This window comes from Dromaius novaehollandiae, chromosome 8 (assembly GCF_036370855.1).
Source record: "Dromaius novaehollandiae isolate bDroNov1 chromosome 8, bDroNov1.hap1, whole genome shotgun sequence".
Classification (NCBI taxonomy): domain Eukaryota; kingdom Metazoa; phylum Chordata; class Aves; order Casuariiformes; family Dromaiidae; genus Dromaius; species Dromaius novaehollandiae.
The window spans coordinates 15,525,605-15,544,848 of record NC_088105.1 but is presented as its reverse complement, the minus strand read 5'-3'; the positions used below and the strand labels follow the sequence as shown (position 1 = coordinate 15,544,848).

The following is a 19,244-nucleotide window of genomic DNA, read 5'->3' as shown; positions in this document are numbered from 1 at the left end:
GGAGGTAGATCTTGCTGCTCTCCTAAGATGCAAAATAGTTGAATTTCAGGCATTATTCTAGATGAGTGAGTGTACAGATTTGAAAGCGTTTCTACTTCCTAATTGACATCTGAACCTTATGGCTGGTGAGAACCTGGAGCAAAAATAAGATCTCTCAAAATGTATCTAGACCAGGCTGAACAGAAGGTGTGAAGGGGAGACTCACAGCAGGAAAACATCCTCAAGCATGGAGTAGGATGCCTAGCATAAGTCATGTGCTTGTTTTCTTAACTTGTCCCGCAAAGAAAAAGCATGTAGAGTCAGGGTGTATTCAGCATATCTCTGTTAGGGAAGATCAGACTTCAGACATGTATTAGTCAGCTGTAGAATCATCTTTGTCATTGGATCCAGCTGAGGCCAGCTCCTGAGAAACGTCCTCTACCAAGTAGGGAAATTCCCACCATTAGAATATCAGAGGAGAGGATTGCCAGTCTCATTCAATACACTGGCATTTCACACACAATGGGGGCAAAGGGGAATATTTCACACATGATCACACTGCAGTACTAGAAGCAACTGCAACGCTGTACTCAAACTAGTCTGGGCAGTGAGGTGCAGTCTGTGATTGTGAAGGGTCTAGAAAATAATGAATAAGGCATCAATAGCTTTTTAGTAAGCTACAGATGTCTGTTAAAAAGTTCAAAAAGTAAATATTTAACTTATACAAGTTGCAGATGAGCTAGCTCTAGACAGCTACAGCAGAGTAACAAAACAGAGAACAAAGAAGGCAGATGGGACAAAGTGCAGGAGCTTTTCAACAGGAGGATGGTTTGAAACCTCAGGAACTTGATGTCACCAGAGGAGACTTGTGCATGCCAGGTGGCAGCTCACCTGGGGACCTGTTCCAGATCATTAGTCCTTTAGAAGTAAATGCTGTATCCGTGTGCAAGGAGCCACTTCTAAGCCAAGCGGATTGGTACAGAAGCAACTTGCACAATGCTGCCCAATTACTTTGGCCTTGCCCCACTCCCAATCCTCCCCCAAGGAAAGACACACTATTCTAACAGAAGTCAAAAGACATAAAAATGCTCAGCATTTTCAACTGCTTCTGAAGTAGCCCTCTATCAAGCTATGCAGATAGATTTTTATCTGTCCCTTCAATTCATCTCAGGTGCTAAGCGTTCCCTCTAACAGGCTAATGAAATCCTTTCTGGACTATCATCTGGCCAGTCCAGCCCAGCTGAATCGCGTGGGGAGAAGTTTCACACCCACCCCAGCAGACAAAAACCAGAAAATAAGATAGGTGCGATCTTCTGTAAGATTTTGTTTGTTTCTTTTTGTATTACTCAGTCTGATGCTGCTGTAACTGACCGCCACAGGGATTCTTTCTGCAGGGGAGCCCAGAGGCTGCCGTATGCAACTTCCTCCTTACGGGCCTGAAGAAAAGCGACCCCATTTCCCCCCACCAACAAAAGCACACACCCCCCACCACTAAATCCAAGTACAAATAACAGCTACACACATAGACAGACACTTTCTCTACCTTTCCTCCTGTTACAGATTTAGCACTTCTAAAAGCTTTGTCAGCAGCAATCCCACAGCTGTGCTTGAGAACTATAGGCAATCCACTTACTTGCACCCCTAGCATATCTTTTCATTACTGCCATCCAAAGAGCTACAGACAGCCAAGCCTCCATCACATTATGATAGGAGCAATAAACATTTCTCAGAAGTATTTAAGAAATTTGTGAATTTGTATAACATGAAACATAAAGAGTTCAATACAGCTTAAGATCACTCACCTATGATAAGCTAACTGTAAACTCTTTAATTAAATGGAATCAGTGACCCAAGAATTAGAACACTCCACAGGCTTTTGAGTTGTTAAGCATACTTGACGCTTACTTCACTTTTGCTATGCCCTTGCAATGTTTGTAGCATATAAAATACTATTCTATATCAAGCAATTTCAGTTTTAAGGCTGACCTCTTCAAATAATTTATTGATATGTCTAAAAGGAGAAAGAATACACTGCAGCATAAAAACAGCTAAGATCATGAGCTCTCTCTAGGCACCTTAAGATGGTATGCAAATACTTAGAAAGCAATCCTGATTATGAGTGCAAATCGATATAACATCTGAGGCAGAGATTACTTTTTTAATTGGATTGCACTAGTCATTTTTTCTATACTTTGGATGAACAGATCCGTAAGAAAAATAACCGCACTGAATAGGCAATGGGGAAGGGAATATTCCTATACACTAAACTACACAAGTGGTCGCTCTAAATCAAATGAAATTTGATCTGAACTTTTATAGCCTTCTCCAACAGCTTCTAGGGTACAGATGGCCCTAAGATAAAGATCAAGGGAGCAAAGTCTAACAAACAACTTTTTATAGACCTGTGTAGTAACAAGCAGAGTAGTAAACAACCTGTCAACAACCGTAAGAGCAATCATAAACTCTATTTGTTGATTAGCTTTTTTGGATCAGTTTGGTTCTTAGTTATTTTTAGAAGCAAAACACATAATGCATTACGTTTTTACCAGCCAACATCAGAAGTAAAAGTAGATAATCTTGGTTTTGTATTTCCTGAAGTTAGCCTTACCTGAGTGCAAGACCCTACTTCCTGGGTGCCGACAAGTTACTTTTCCAGTATTCTTCTGACCAGAGCCATAAGAGAGCTTCAGACATAATTACGACTTTCTTGTACAGAGACGCTTCCGGAGGCGCAAGGGCTGCACGGCTCTTGCCTCTGCGGCAGGGAGCCCAGCCTCCTGCACCTGAAGCAACTTTTACAGGCAAAGGGGGGCTCCCCATCTCCTGCCCAGGCTGTGAAGGAGGCAGGAGACTGAACTCCATCTCACCCTAACCACAAAACTCTTTCTCAGGAAACTTCTTCATAAATCTTTCCATTAGCATTTTGAAAGAGCCCCAGCTCACACCTAGAAACTTCTACCACGCAGCCCTAGCCCTTTCAGATCGCCTACCATAGGCGCTCAAATTATCACTGTCCTTCTACTGTTACTGTAACATTACTCATTTCCAGGAAACCCTCCATCTCCCCTGTAACACTTAAAACCTCCCCACAACCCCTTGCTTCCCCCCCCGCCCCCCAAACCACTCTGATCAGGAGTGTCACCTGTGTCTGCAGCCAGCCTTAAAGAGCCAGCACCGTCCCTTACGCAGGGCCCAGCAATTGCATTTGCAAAGTAAAATTTACAGATTTTCCACAGGCACAACAACATAAACATGAATTTCAAGTGCTTTTGTACCATGACTAATGTCACATCAAATCTCACTCACTTTTCTAAGGAGTCTTTATTGTTTCAGAGTCAGACAAAAATGTTTTGAAATGCCTTAGGAAAAAGAAGTTATAGAAACAAAGCAGTATTTAATGCCTTATTCTCTGTTTCTACTGCCAGATACACAGCCCACAATATTCTAAATGTGTAGCCATAATATGAGTCTCAATCTGACACACTCATTAAGCTTCTCCAAAGAAGCACTCTTTTTTGACTTAATTGGAAAATTTGCATCAGCAAGTGTTGCCAGTGCTAGCACAGCATCCTGAATCAAGTCCTTTTTCAGTAAAAAGAATTATTACTCGAGTGTATCTTGCATCTGGTCCAAATGCCACTACAATCAACCAGAATCTCAGCATGCTTTAGGTGAGTTCTTATCCTCACGTCACGTCACAGACTCAGAGGGTCACAGGATAATTCAGCTTGGAAGGAAGATGAGGAAGCCTCTAGCCCAAGCTCCTGCTCAAAGCAGGATCAGCTGTGAACTCAGAGCAGGTTGCTCAGGGCTTTATCCAGTCTGGTCTTGGAAACCTCCAAGGATGGAGATGGCACAACCTCCCTGGGCAACCTGCTCCACTGCCTGACTGTCTGCATGGGGAAAAAATTGTTCTGTATGTCCAGTCTGAGCCTCTCTTCTTTCAGTCCCTGCCCTTCGAGTCTTGTCTGCCCACCATGCGGCACTGGGAAGAATCTGGGTCTGTCTTCTTGATCTATTTCCTTTGATCAAGGGAGGTCTCTGACGAATGGAGAGAGGTAGATGTTGCATCCTTGAAAAAAGGGCAGTCTAGGAAATACAGGTTGGTCAGCCTCATTTGAGTCCCCGGGAAAGTCATGGAGTGCCTGGGAACACACTTCTGAGGACATGAAGGAGAAGGTAGTGACGTCCGCAGTCAGCATGGATTTGCCAAGGGTAAATCATGCCTGACCAACCTGATTGCCTGCTGTGATAAAATGACAGGATTTGTAGATAAGGGGAGGATAGTAGACAGTCATTTACCTCAACTTTAACAAGATTTTCAACACTGTTCCCACAGTTCTGATATTCAAGCTAGACTATTACAGTCTAGATTAGGTGGACAACTAGATGGGTAAAAATTGATTGGGTGGGGGCGGTGGTTAATGGCTTGTACTCTACCTACAATAGAACTCAACAGGTTTGTAAACTACACCAAATTGAAGGGAACAGTTGATATGCTTGAGGGCAGGACAGCCATTCAGAAGGACGTAGACTGGCTGGAGGAATGGGCCAAAAGAAACCTCATGAAATTCAACAGAAAAATGTAAAGTCTGAGCAGGAATAACCCTGTGCTTCAATATAACCTGGGGACTGACTGGCTGGGGAAAGCTCTGCAGAAAAAGATCTGGGGGTCCTGGCAGACAGCAAGCTGAGCATGAGTCAGTAATGCGCCCTGGCAGCAAAAAAGGCCAACAGCATCTTGGGCTGTATTAACTTGAGAGCGTACTATATAATACAAAGGTCCTCCATTTTAAATTCATATTATACAGGATTTATTTATGGATCATAGAAAGTTTAAAATCATTTTTTAGAGAGGAGAAAATTCAATAGGTCCCTTCATGGTCAATAGCACAGGAACTGGTATTACAGAACATGTACAGTGGAGAAGGCTTTTCCTAACATATGTGCTGATGTGAATAAAATTGTACAAAGATTTAGCTTTTCATGAGAGACTTTGAGGAGCCCATTATTTTTTACTTTTCTGTAAGTCTGTGTGATATATTTTGCTGGGTATTCTAGCAACATATTTTTTGCCTTGTACTAAAAATCTATCAATAAATGGGTTTCATTTATTTCCCTGTCATGAAACATAAATCTTTTTTCCCTTCCAACTATATTTTTTCTTCTTAGTAAACTGTAAGTGTGAAAATGTGTAGTAAATAACTAGGTGTTAAAAACTGGGTATAAAGAGTGAAAATTCTTCATCCAAGGGAGGCTTCCACCAAGTTTGTATAATGTTTCCTCACTGAACATGTATTACTAGAAATATGATGACTAGACCTGTCCAATTTTGTAATAATAGTTTTTAGCAGCAGTTTTTCATGACTGTGTCAGATTTTCTGCTGAAATCAATGACAATGTTCCCTAACATGCAATTTTTCTTTACAACTCAATAAAAAACAAGCAATAGCAGTTAGCAAAGACACAACCTGAAAAGCCTTAATGCAGTAATTTAAAACTCTCTGTTACAGATAGAAACATTGGCTTCCTCTGAGTTCGTGTTCTATTATGTCTGAATAACTCCTTCCCACTCAACAAAACAAGGAAAAACAAACACTTGACAAAATGTAACGCCTGCGTTTCATACAGACGATTCTCATCTCTCTCTTTGTATATTCAACTTTGTCTACTTTTCCGAAAATGATCTCACTGAGGTATTTGATGTTTCTCCATGATGACAATAAATTATTTGTCTGGATAAAGATTAGTAGTCACAGAGTCATAAAAAGTAGGGATGGAAAGTCCAATCTAATCCTTACCCCCATCCCAGGCCAGATCACCTAAGCTATTGCTGACATATTAGTGCAACCTAATCCTAAATTGTAAGATGGTATAGAGAAAAGAGCTCTTGTTTCTTCAGGCTTTTCATTACTGATCAAGCCTTGTGGTAATTCATGTTTTTCTCCTTTGGACTCTCTCTACACAGTTCAAATCCTTGGATTCAGTGAAAGCATCAAAATAACAAAACTGCTTACCACGAGAATAATTCTATGAAAGGAAACTCAATCCATAACCTTGATTTCTAGAGGTGGATTTCCTAAAGAAAGTACATTTTTCTTTCTTCTGAGTAATGGCAGAAAAGAGTTAGTTTTCCACAGGAAGACAGATAATTCATTTAGGTGTCTACCAAACATCAGAATGACAGTGGGCATTCCTATCTTGCATTCTCACTTTCTCACTTCAGCTCCAACTGAAGTATTTGATATTTATGTGATTGACATTTTGACTGCCACATGCACTGATAAGCTTCCTGCAAAGTTACAGGTATTTCTTCTAGTTATTCAATTAACCTAGCTAGTTGGTCTGCCCAATAATTATTCTGAAGGTCTCTTAATTCTTAGTGGCACTAGCAGATAGTTTATTTTTTTGGTTGGATAGAAATTTGGAAAGTAACTTACTTACATAGACATTTTTACTTTTTTTTTTTTTTTTTAACCTTGCAAGGTTATTAAGTGTCATCTTATTTTTTACTTATCTATGAGGAAATTTTGTACATTACTAAATTCCACTTAATGGAATACAATACCTTCTTGTCAAAATATTCTATCAACATTTTAATTTTCCTCTTGTTTATTATATCTCCATAATAAAAACTGGGTGGGCACCCTGTGTGTGAAGTGTTCTTCATAGAGTAGTGTCATTTGCATGCACTAACAGACATTTACCAAAACCAGATGATATTAGATTTTCTGAAAAAGAAGCATTTTCCATGCCTGTTTGTATCACTACTGGTACTCACAGGATACCTCATATGCTTTATTCTTCAATCACATTGAAATGCCATGTGAATAAATGTAATAATACTTAGACTGATACATTAAATTATTATTCTCTGTTAATGAAAAATTAAGTTTCATCACACCTTTACTGCCTTTTCTTCAGTGTAACTAGATGATATGATCTCTTTTTATAATTTAAAACAGTACAAGATATAAAAACATGTGAAGCAACCAGGCAGTATTGTCCTGTCTTGACACAGAAAGTCTGCTTCACTGTTCGTATTTCAAAAATGAATAAAAACTGACACACTATTCACTAATCACAAATAATTTACATAGTTATGTAGACTGCTACAAAGAATGAAATAGCAGCAATACGGAAATAATAAAAGTTTGTTCTTCCAAAAATGAAGTCTAAATAATGGGCATATGAATTCTTTATTGCTACATATAAAACCAGGCTGAATTTAGAACAATCCCAGGGCTGGCCTAGAAAGCTGAAAATTAGCTGCAGTTCAGGTTCCTACTTTCACCTCATTCTTATACACACACACTTACACACGTATGCACGCACACACACACATACAAAGGCTCATCTTTCAGTCCCTAAAATTAAAATTGTTGAAGTAAGTCATAAGAAAGATATTTGGTATTCCTTTATAAAAAATTTATTAACTGTCTTCTTTAACAAGCAGCCTAAATCATCCATTAAGGATCACACACACACTGCAAATTATATTCTGGAAATAAGGTTCTGATATTGGATGGTCAGTGTGAGTGACCCACAGCCCTGGAGTAGTTCGGGATATAGGGTCATGGGCAAAAATCTCTAGTGCAGAACATTATGCCAAGAATCAGCTTATGAAAACTGAAGTTTCATAGGGACCTTTCAGGTTTCATAGGAACTCCTTTAACTCAAAGGAATTAAGAGAGTCACCAGGAAAGCATCCAAGCTGTAGCATTTCTTGTCAGTGGAATTCTAGGCTGTAGTTCTCAAACGTACCTCAGAAAGCTTGCAGACTGAGGATGAAGGTAGGGAAACTGGTAACACAGCTGTGTTTTTTTCCCTGATCCTGGGCTGTTTTGGGAACTGAAGCAGCCTTGGTTTTACTTAGACAGTCCTGAAGACCTATCTGAATTACAGAAATCTCTAAGCCATGTGACAGTGCTGGAATCTTTTCATTGCAACAAACAGCAGGCTCCCCACTGTTGTACCACTCCGCCTTCACAACAGCCTTACTGTTAACTTCTATATGATATACACTAAAAGAATCATATTCTAGCTAGATATTAGACTTCTACTGCTGCTTTACAATATTTTGGCCCTCTTCCATAAAAAGCAGAGATTGAAGATAGTGCTATTAACCATTATGAGGTGCTTAAGTCTAAAAAAAAAAAAAAAAAAAAAAAAAGAAAGAGTGATATTTAAGTCAGATTCAAGCTGAGAGGGAGAAAAAGTCATGCCGAGAGACTGAGGCAAAAATGTGCTCTAACAATGGGCATTTTTGAGTGCTTCTTAAATACTCAGATATTGATTTCCACCATGCGGTATGTAAGTAATGAGGAAATGAGCAATATTTTCCCAAACTATATAACGTATTTTAAAAGAAACATCTCCCATAAATTACTAATCCAGTATTCTCTACAAGACAATGGGAGATTAAACATTAATGTCAGAATTACACTTACTGAGCAAACCACCCTGTGGTAGATGCAACCCCCTGCTTACAGACAGATCTCTAAGAACTGCTACTAGCCAAAACAGATAGATACACTCTCTGAATGCTGCCTATTATGGAATTGCATAGTTATGGCTATCACACAGTTGTATAGTATATAGATGTAACTTGTTATATTTTTTTCTTCCTTCGTCCTCTTCATCTATTTTTAAGGTTGGTTAGTGACAAGAAATGTGATACAAGGAAACTGGAACCTAATTTGCAGAAAGCCATATTGAATATTTGCATGTTCCTTGTCTCACACCCTGTCTAGCCATTAGCACCTTTGCAGGGGGTATGTAAAATACTTTGCATTTACACTGCATAGACAAGAGTAACTATACACAGCTGAAGACACTTAAGCACTGTGTACTTACACATTACCAAAGAAAATTAAAAATTATTCCTAATTATAAGACTGTGATGTACTAGCTTGTTCAACTTGTTTAGTTCATAAATCTGAGTGCTTTGTAACTAATATTATTCCAAGTTCTACCTTACCCCCTTAATTTTCATACAGCTGACTGTATTGTGTCATGGCTAAACTGGCTCCTCCATATAAATATCATCAGCTCATAAATCTACTGAGTTTTATTGAGACATTGAAATAATAATATGTATTATTTAAATACTAACACTGCCATTAAAAGATACTTTAAATTTCCATTTTCAGGGTCTTAAAATCTGCCACACAATTTCAATATTTTCACCATTATTATTATTATTACTTTAGACTTAAAGATTTGGGTATTTATCAAACAGGGCACTTTTATATTATAAAATGTGGTATTAAGGAATGAGCAAAGCTTGAACAGACTTTATAGACAGGATTAGCCTTGAGTCACAGTCTTGAAGACTGTGAGCAAGACAGAAAAGAGTAGGAGAGGAGACAAAATGAGAAGAAAATGAGTTCAGCTAAAATTAGAAATACCTGAGTTCATCATCATATATAAATGAACAAGTTGAACCAGTACCTATGTCAAAAAATATTGCACAATTAGTACCCTGAAAGATGACAATGTTAGAAGCTGCTATGCTAGCTGTATGCCAGAGTAAAATGTGCATATTAATAATATACATTAGATGTACAGCTTCAATCATGTTTTTAAATGACCATGTTTGATATGTCAAACACCATAGTCTAAATAATTCTCAGTTATATTTTAAGAACAGTTGCTCTTGAAGAGTATATGACTACACTTTACTCCCACCCTTTCATTGCCTGACAGTATGATCCTAAGAGTTCCTCTACTGAATTCACCAGAAAGCATTGAGTGGTTCCAGCCTGGCCAGCGTTACAGGGTTTGATAAGGAATTCTCCTGATTCTACCACCATTTCAAACTGAAATTTCAGAAAAACCACCTACAGGGTGAAGTGCAACAAATACTCAAAAGGAGCAACAGTTTTAAAATAAGAGATGGAAAAATACTCTTTCTGTCCCCGTCCTTCTGTTGTGCTGAAGCCTGAGTGTGTGATCAGATGTTTCCATTCATGGGATGTGTGCAACACGTGACCAAACTGGATTCCATATTGAGCAAGGCAGATACCTAGTGGGAAAATTGTAAGTGACTGTTTTATTAAAGACTACTATCATGCAGAGCATGAGGTTGAACTGTCTGTAGTAATTTGGGAGTTGTTTTTTTTAGTGATTGACTCTTTTAACACACTTTTGTGCTTGTAGATAATTATGCAAATCTTACGAAAGCAACTTAAAAAAAGAATTCAGTAGTATGATATCACACTGACCTTCAGCTGGGCAGTTAGAACATTTCATTCAATACAGAAATGCATGTAACTTGAACTAATGAAATATTTAACAGAATCACAAAATGGAGGAGGTTGGAAGACACCTCCTCCATAGTCCAACCGTTCTGTTCAAAGCAGGGTCACCCACAGCAGGTTGCTCAGGACTACATCCTGTCAGGTTTTGAGCATCTCCAAGTTGGAGACTCCACAACCTCTTTGGGTGACCAGTTCCAGTGTTTGGCCACCCTCACAGTAAAAAATTCTTAGGCTTAAATGGAATTTCTTGTATTCCAATTTGTGCCCTTTGCCTCTCATCCTGTCACTGGGTGCCACTGGAGAATGGAGTCTGGTTCTGTCTTCTTTACTCCCCCTCATCATGTATTTATACACATTGATAAGATCCCCCCCCCCGAGCCTTCTCTTCTCCAGGCTGAGCATTTCCAGCTCTCCCAGCCTCTCCTTGCATGGGAGATGCTCCAGTCCCTTAATCATCTTTGTGACCTTTGGCTGGTGTCACTCCACTATGCCCATGTCTCTCCTGTACCGGGTAGGCCAGTGCTGGACACAGCACTCCAGATGTGGCCTCAGCAGAAGGATCACGTCCCTTGACCTGCTGGCAACGCTCTGCTCAGTGGTTCCCCGCAATGCTGCTTTTGCTGCAGGAGTACTGCAGAGATTCTGGCTTGTGTTCAATTTGTCCACCAGGCCCGCCAGGTCTTCTTCTGCAAAGCTACATGGGGTTATTTCTCCCCAGGTGCAGGACTTTGCATTTCCCTTTACATTCATGATGTTGAATGAATTTCCTAAGATTCCTGTTTGCCCATTTTTCCAGCCTATTGAGGTCCTCCTGAATGGCAGCTCAACCATCTGGTGTATTCACCACCCCTCCTAGTTTTGCATCATCAGCAAACTTGCTGAGGGTGCACTCTGCCCCATTCTCCAGTCCGTTAATGAAGATATTAAACAGTATTGGACCAAGTATGGACCATTGTGGTACACCACTAGTCACTGGCCTCCAGCTGGACTTCATACGACTGACCACAACTCTTTAAGCTCAGCAGTTCAGTCTCCTATCCACCTTCCTGTCCATTCATCTAGCCTGCAATTCATCAGTTTGTCTATGAAGATCTTATGGGAGACAGTGATGAAAACCTTATTAAGGTCAGGATAAACACCCATTGCTCTCCGCTCATCCACCACGCCAATCGTGCATAAAGTTCATGTTTTGCTTTCTACAGGGTTTATTTTGCACATTCAGAAGCTGTAAGGCTTTAATACAAGATAGAGATCAAAAGAAAGTAATTCTTCCTACAACCTTTAATTAAACTCTGAAACTCCCAACCATAGAATGATGTGGATGTTAAAGAGTTTTCATGGGTTCAAAGATCAACTGGACAAATTCATGGAAGAAAAATCTTTTGAGTGCTACTTAACACAAAAACTATACCCCTGATTCAGGATGCTCCTGAACCTCAGTGTCCTTGAAAATTATCACTACAAACATACGCTGTTCTTAGCTAAATATCTGTTATTTTATCCATTGTCTAATGGACTGGATGCTAAGAACTGCCCACTATTGGTCTTTCTGGTTTATCTAGCAGATATGTTTTTCTTCTTGCAGTGCTTCCCAATATATTATTATCTGCTCAATTGTCTGCATGTAATGAGATGTAATTGTATTACTGTACTGACAAGGAGAAAATGGGACTTTGTATACATTAAACAATGAGTTACTAGGTGGAGGTACTGTATGTATCCTCTTTGCTTTGAGACAGAGCCCTACATAAACATCTTCCAAATGGATATACTTTATCCTTTCAGGGGCATTGACAATTTCTGAAGCCAGGTCTCCAGAAAAGACATAGCCAGTTCCAGAACAAAAAGGAGGGTACTTATCACCTGGGTATTCTTCCTCTGATATGTCCCATTTACCTCTGCTATTCCAAATAGGCTTATATTCATTCATAAAAGAGCCTGTGAAATAATTTTGTGGAGGAGGTAAAACAGGCCTGAGGAGCTTTGCTAATATAATATATTGTATTAACAAAAACATCACTGAATGTCTTCATGACAAAGCTTGCATCACTGCAATATGAGGCAACCCACTTCATGCCCATCAAGGTTTTAAGTGTTAAGTTATTGTAAGTGTCCAGGAAGTCCTGTTGAATAATATGATACTGCTCGCTTGCTCTCAGGACGGCCTCATTTGGACCTTAGTATTAACTCCCAGCATAAACAGCCGAACAACCTTGACTCCTGGAATCACACATTCATTTCCCCAACTTTGTCTGATGGACCTTGTCCACTTAAGTGCACCAGTTGTAGCTGGTATTAGTAATATCAAGAAAGGTGTTTTATCTTTGCATTTCTCTCTTTCATTAATAACAAATTTAAATGATTGTGTATAAATGGGTCTCTCTTCATTCCCAAATCTCTCATTTTCTGGTAGTTCTCCATCTTATTTCCTTAAGAGTTGTTTGAAATTTGAATTAGTATTTTTACTGAAAATATTTTCACTTTCCCTCTGAAGTTTATCATATTTTTTGGTAAAAGGTATGTATTTTTCTTCTAAGTGCATATCATCATTTTTTTTAATCTTTGATTTTAGTTAAAGTAGCAAGTTAATCAAAATTCAAAGCATAGAAAAATAAATAAATTATTAAAGAAGATATGGAGACGATCAGGAAAACATTTCTCTTGATGCAATACCAAGAAGAGAAAAAGCATCTTCTGTCGTAGGTCATACTGGCAGCTTTGAGAGAATGCACAACAAGCTATTATTTAAATTGGACAGATACTGCATCAGAAGAACTATTAGATTGTAACTGTTTTCCTCAGTGACACAGTTAGGAAGATAGAAGCAACCAGCAGGCTTCTAATTCTTCAGGATTCCTTTTTTAATTAAAAGTGTCCCAAAATTTCACCTTAGAATAAACTCTAAAATATTTTTACAAGCAAAAAAATTCTTTTAAAAATTCATTGCTACTTGCATTCTTTCATTTTCAAGCTTTTCTTCCCAAGTAAGAGAAATACAGTATAATGAATACAGATAGAAATAAAATAAAAAATACAGTATTATGAATAATACTTGTCAGATAGAACATATTATTTAGATACATATGTAAATATTGGAACACACATATTAAAAATAAAAATATAGATGTGAACTTAATCCAATATTACAATCAGGCTTTTAATATTTTATATATATATATACAAAATACCTGTTGATCTTTCCATATGGTTGTCTTTAATACTAATGGAAGGATGCTGAAGATACAAGTGATATCACATATTGTAGATTATATATTTTATTTCAAATGTATACATTTATTAAAACATGCTAAAAAGATGTACAGCTACAGTAAAGTAATTGCTACTCCAATTGCTACATCACTCCTAGGCTAAAAAAAGGGGGGAAGGAGGCAAATGGCTTAACTTCACGCAAGTTTTTCAAAATATTATTATATAACTGAATGAATTCAAAGTTAATGAAACATTACGACTGATTATAGATTCACAGCCTTGGGGACTACTGTGATGAATTACACAGCAAGTATCTTTAGCAGTTTAAAAAGTTAGATACACAGTTGTGAGAGGCTGTCTAGGTTACATCAAACGTTAATGCAGAGAGAGAGAACATTTCCAGAGGGTAGCTCAGACATCCAAAGATAGGTGCCTTACGTGAGATGAAGCACCCTCTGGCAGTGCCTACCTCTTTTCACTGAGTGTACAGAGTATTTAAGACAACTAGCTAGATCCACATATATTGAATAGCTGCAATTGAATGAGTTGAATCCCATCCTTACAGACTGCAAGGTCAGGTAAAAGGTAGTGGTACAATGAAAACACTGTAGCTATTTTTATATAATTCTTTGGTAATTCTCTGTTATTTACCCAATAGCCAGCTTCAAATTATGGCTTCCCGCAACTAAATGATACAGAAATTTATCTAAGTCTTGGAGATGCACCAGAGTTTGCAGGGACAGGGGAGATAATCAGGCCTATCACTTTTCAGCACTCCACAAACTGGTAACGGGGAAGAATGTATTCTTTAAAAAGATCACATTACCTGTATTGAACTGCTTTTTACAAACAAGGCTCTGAAGATATCTCTAAATATACTCCAAAGTGAGCCGCAGAAATATAATTTAGATGAAATACATTAGCGCTGAGCAGAAGGTCTACTGGTGTGTTCTCTTCCCACACAGGCTGGAATTGCATGTAGCCGTCACCCACTGGGGCCAGCCAAAGATCAGTGACAAGGACAGATTCTCTTCCACAGCAGATGCAAGAAAGAACAGGACCATTCTTGACTAATGTATGGACTTTGCTCTACTAGAGGGAAGCTTGGATCACATTTAGGATGAATTATGGGACACATACTTGTGCATATTCTAGACCAAAAAAGTTCTAATAGTCCTGCTAGAGGCTCTCAATACGCACACTTTTTTTGCTTACATCACATGGGAAGATCCTGTTCTTCCTTAAAAGAATGTTAGCAAAATTCATCAACTACGGGGTTGAAGGGCCTTCTTACCGTTGTGTTTGAAAGGGGAGATTCATCCCAGTCTCACAACTGTGGTATTTTTGGAACAGATTCTTCAGTAGTTTCATGATGCTCTGCAAAGAAATGACAGCTTTAGATAGATTGAAAGAGTCAGGGATGTGACCACTCTTCCCACAGAGAACCTGAGGACGAGGTGGTCCTTGAGGTTTTTTTTACAGAGGAGATACGAATTAATACAAATGAAAATGCACCAGGCCATTCATCGTGGCTGTATTTGAAAGGGAAAAATTACTTTCTGTCACTTGTAGCAATGAAATGACATTCTAAAGAATGAAATTGGATTTAGCCATTTTAGAATGTGTACTAGAAATGTAATCCCCAAAATGCCCTTATGGTCAGATATTATTTAATTTGGATAAAACATATGTTGATTAATCTGAAAGTGAATGTAAGTACAGTCAGAAAGTAGATAACAGGCTACCTGCCTTCTTTGAGAAACAAATGATCTTAGAAAATAGTGCAGATAGGAAAGTGTGTGCAAAAGAACATTTAGACATCTTTTTATCATTTGCACCTTGTGAGGATTTCCTTCTAACTCCATGTTTATAAACATGCATTACATGAATTACATTCTTTTTAAAATATCACTTGATGCTTTAAAGGAAGAACTACTTATGATGCAGTAAGTATATATACAGATTCAAAATGGAAATTTTATAACTTTGAGATCATTACTTTCCAAAAAGATACTTGCATTTCTGCTTTCCACAATCCTTGAAGCTGTTTTGTGGCATATATATTTCCCTGCTTAAGTCAGGCAAAAATGAATGTCATGTCAAAGAAGCTTGATTTTTTACCTTTAGAATAATAAAGAACAATCATGTGTTATATTATGTTCAACAGCTAAGGTTCTCTCTCTACCAGTATTCTTTCAGTATTAGAAACTAGAGTAAATCTTTATTACACGCTTCAGTATATAATCTAATTTTTTTTAATTTTAAATTTTATAAGGTTCTCATATTATCAGTTCTATAATGAGCATTGCAATCCCTTCTCTGGTCAACAACCTACAGTTCGGACAGGACATTCTTTTTAACAAAACTGTTTCATATCTGTAAAATGGTATAAATAATGCAATAAAACAAACTTTGAGAGAAAAGGGGCATAAACACACTCTACTACAAACTGATCTGTAATCTAACTAACACAGCTCAGAAATATCATTCACTCAATAAAATATTAACAGCACAGTGAGAAAGGGCTTAGCAGTACAATCTTCCTTTTGATGCTTTTTTCTGTAGTTCCTTAGTTCCTGTTTTAGTTCATACATGTTAGCATTTTAAATACCCAAGATGCAAAACCCCAAATAAGCACAAAGTAATGTAAGAAAGAACATATTTCTGATTGCAGAAAATTCAAATTGGAGAGACAGGTTCTTCAATATTTTGTATCGACACAGGGAACAAACTGTGGACTAGTAATACTATTATTTTGCCATTAACATCAAGTATGAAAGCCTATCATTTTGTCTTAAATTTGTTTTAATATTGTTGGCTACTACTTATTAGTACTGTGCAACTTATGACTGTATTTGCATTTTTTACAAAACAAAATTAATTTTATTGCAAACATTTAGCAATATTTTAGTGTGTCTATACATTTCCTGAGAGGAAAAAGCAATATTCAGCATCATTTATGTATTTTAGCATGGCGATTTTCTTGATTAAGCCAGAAATGCTTTGTCAAAGTCTCTCTTGATTTGAGACAATTCTATTAAATAAAATCCTGGTTCCACTGCAGAAAGAACGGGAATTTCTAAGAAGTTATTAAAAGATAAGCAGAGAATTCATATTGCAGAACAGAAAGTAGTACCTATATTAAAAAAAATGTAATTTATTTTACTTGTGACTTCTAAAATGCTCAGAAGCTCTCAAAATACACTCCTCCTTTTCTATTACAATTCTTCCCTCCCAAGAAAAGGAAAGAAACAAAACATATTTTGAAGACAGAAAACCTGCTACCCACAATGATTACCCAGACTATTAATCAAAACGATTAGCATCCACAGAGGTTATCTTTCTGAAAGAGGGCATGCAGCAAAACTGGACGAACAGCACCATGTAGATCAAGTTGCCTCAGTGGCACACGAACTACTCCATCTGCTTCCATTTGTTTAACGTTCTGAGACCCCAAACTCTTTGGAGCACTGGTTGGTTAACTTTAAATTACAAACTCTGTTTAATCTACAAAGCACATAGTTATTACTTGAACTTCATTTTGCAAATCAGTAGCAGAAAAGGAGAAACTACATTTGACTAACAGTATCTACAAAATCTGAGAATAAAACCTGCAACGCCTGACTCTCAATTTTAGGTTCTGAGCAATGCGTAATTTTCAAAGGCAAATATGCTGTGCTCTTAAAACAAAACAAAACAAATGAACACAATGAATTTGAATCTTAAGGCAACAAGAAACAAAGACAAAATTGTTTCCTAGAGAAATACAAATTCATGAAGACAGGCGAGAAAAGCTATTCTGCAGGTGTACCTTACTAGGCATGGCTGTGTAATATGCTGGACAGACATGCCCTGGCATAACGAGTCCTAGAGCCTGAGCAGCATCACTGCATTACACACGTCACAAAACTTAAGTAGGCAAAAAATAAGGCTGAGGCTTGACCAGCCTTTGTCACATGTTCTATGAGTGAGGGTGGATGTGTATCATCACTCCAAAAACCCTGCAAAGCTAAAGGAGAAGACAGTACTGAGTATTCAGGGCATCATATATATTTGCACACTTTTTAGCCATAAGAGATAGGAAAGAAGAATGGATACAGCAGGAGAAGAGCAGAAATGCCAGTATATTCATCCTGCTAACATTAGCGTAGAAACACAGAATCCAATAACTACAGAGGACAGAGAAATTTGTCCAGTAATTACTTTATAAAGGATTTTTAAAAAGCAAAAGCAGATCTCTAAATTATTAGTATAGATCCTTATGCTTATTTACTCATGTTATAAAATAACATACAAGATATCTAATTACTTCTGAACTGACTATGCAAAACACGTGGAGTAAAATAGTTTTGAAAAAATAAAGCCTAATTCTTGAATATTTAGGAACAATGAAACACAGAAAAGTGAATCAATCTGTTGTGCAAATCATCTTATGATCAGTTAGAAAAATGAAAAACAGGGGATTTAACACCCTTCATCTTTCATGAGTTTACTTGGGTAGTGGATTCACAATTAATAAATATACAATTTCCAACAAGGTGACTTTGAAGATGATATACTTCAGTGTTTTAGTCCAGATCAGGAGTGCCCTTTTGAAGACCAGCTTATCTAACTGGTTATCTCTGAGCAAATAAACTGGGCTCTTTTCAGCTGAAACTAAACTGGAAGATGTGCTGCAGGAGCACCCTGAATGCACTCCAGTTACTTATAAGCACTTAGTCATCAGGCCCTGACTGCGGCTAGTTTTAAACAAGACTCCTAAAATGCCTGTAACATGGATGTGAGGCCAGTAGCATCAACTGTTTCTCTCCACAAATTCACCCCTATTGGGCTGGAGTCTTTGCTAGGAGAGATATTGCCTAATAAAATCAAAAATAAGTTCACCTAGTATACTGAACCAGAAGTTCAGGAGATTGGTACAATTACAGACAACAAAAGTGAAGTCGTTTGATTTGCTCGTTTCACTCAAGGGTACTTTCATTATTAACTTAGTTAACCCACAGCTGACTCTGAAAGGCTCATGGTCTTACCTAAGATTAGTTATTTCATAAGTTTTGAATTGTTAAAATTTCAAAATATAATATTCAAGCTTTCTGGAGCAATAAATTCCTCTGCATTATATCAAGTCTTTGAAGCGTTTAGATTTCTCTGACACTTTCTGCTCATACCACCAGAGCTGTTCACTGGATGTTTTCACATACACATACCTTTAACTCCGTTGAGAGTTTAACCTTTTGTCAATATGCTGAAAGAAGCCAGAATTAGGTCTTATTAAAGCAATAAAAAAGGAATAAGAGGAATAAAAAGGAACAGAGAAGAATAGAAAAGGAATAACAGAAATAGAAAAAAATGAGTATGGTACTTTTTGTTGCCTATTATGTTTATGTTATCATTTGTTTTAAAAAAAAACCCCAAAATCCTGATATTCTATCAATTCTTTGATATTTTTCAGTGGGAAGAAGGAAGCAGGGAGGAAAAAGCACTTGAGAAATACCAAATATTTTTCATTTCTTGGTATATATTGTTGGAAAGACCTGCATTTAATTATTTCAAAACACGGAAGGAGTTTTAATTTGCATTAATGTCGTGGTAGTCTCTTTAAAATCACTTTCTCTTATAGTAATTAAAACAATTTCAGTAACAAATGGTTCTATAAAGGGAAATATATACTTTAAATAAAACACTGAAAAACTATGTTAATAACACTTAATAGTAGTTAGGGAAAATACAGAGTGGATTTAACAGCCATATAAAGTATTTCTAAAGTTCTGTAAAATTTTATTAATGAAAATC

General features: G+C 37.4%; 1 long non-coding RNA gene and 1 pseudogene across 2 annotated transcripts in view; both read right to left on the bottom strand.

Moving 5' to 3' along the window:
• The window catches only part of LOC135329015 (uncharacterized), a 154,542-nt gene extending 151,525 nt beyond the window's left edge, over positions 1–3,017 (bottom strand). For both annotated transcript variants that reach the window (XR_010390140.1, XR_010390141.1), the window contains exon 1: positions 2,588–3,017. This is a non-coding gene — a long non-coding RNA (uncharacterized LOC135329015). The remainder of the gene's footprint in view (positions 1–2,587) is intronic.
• Positions 3,018–11,799: 8,782 nt separating this feature from the next.
• Positions 11,800–13,445, bottom strand: LOC112987228 (beta-1,3-galactosyltransferase 2-like; annotated as a pseudogene).
• Positions 13,446–19,244: the final 5,799 nt, after the last annotated feature.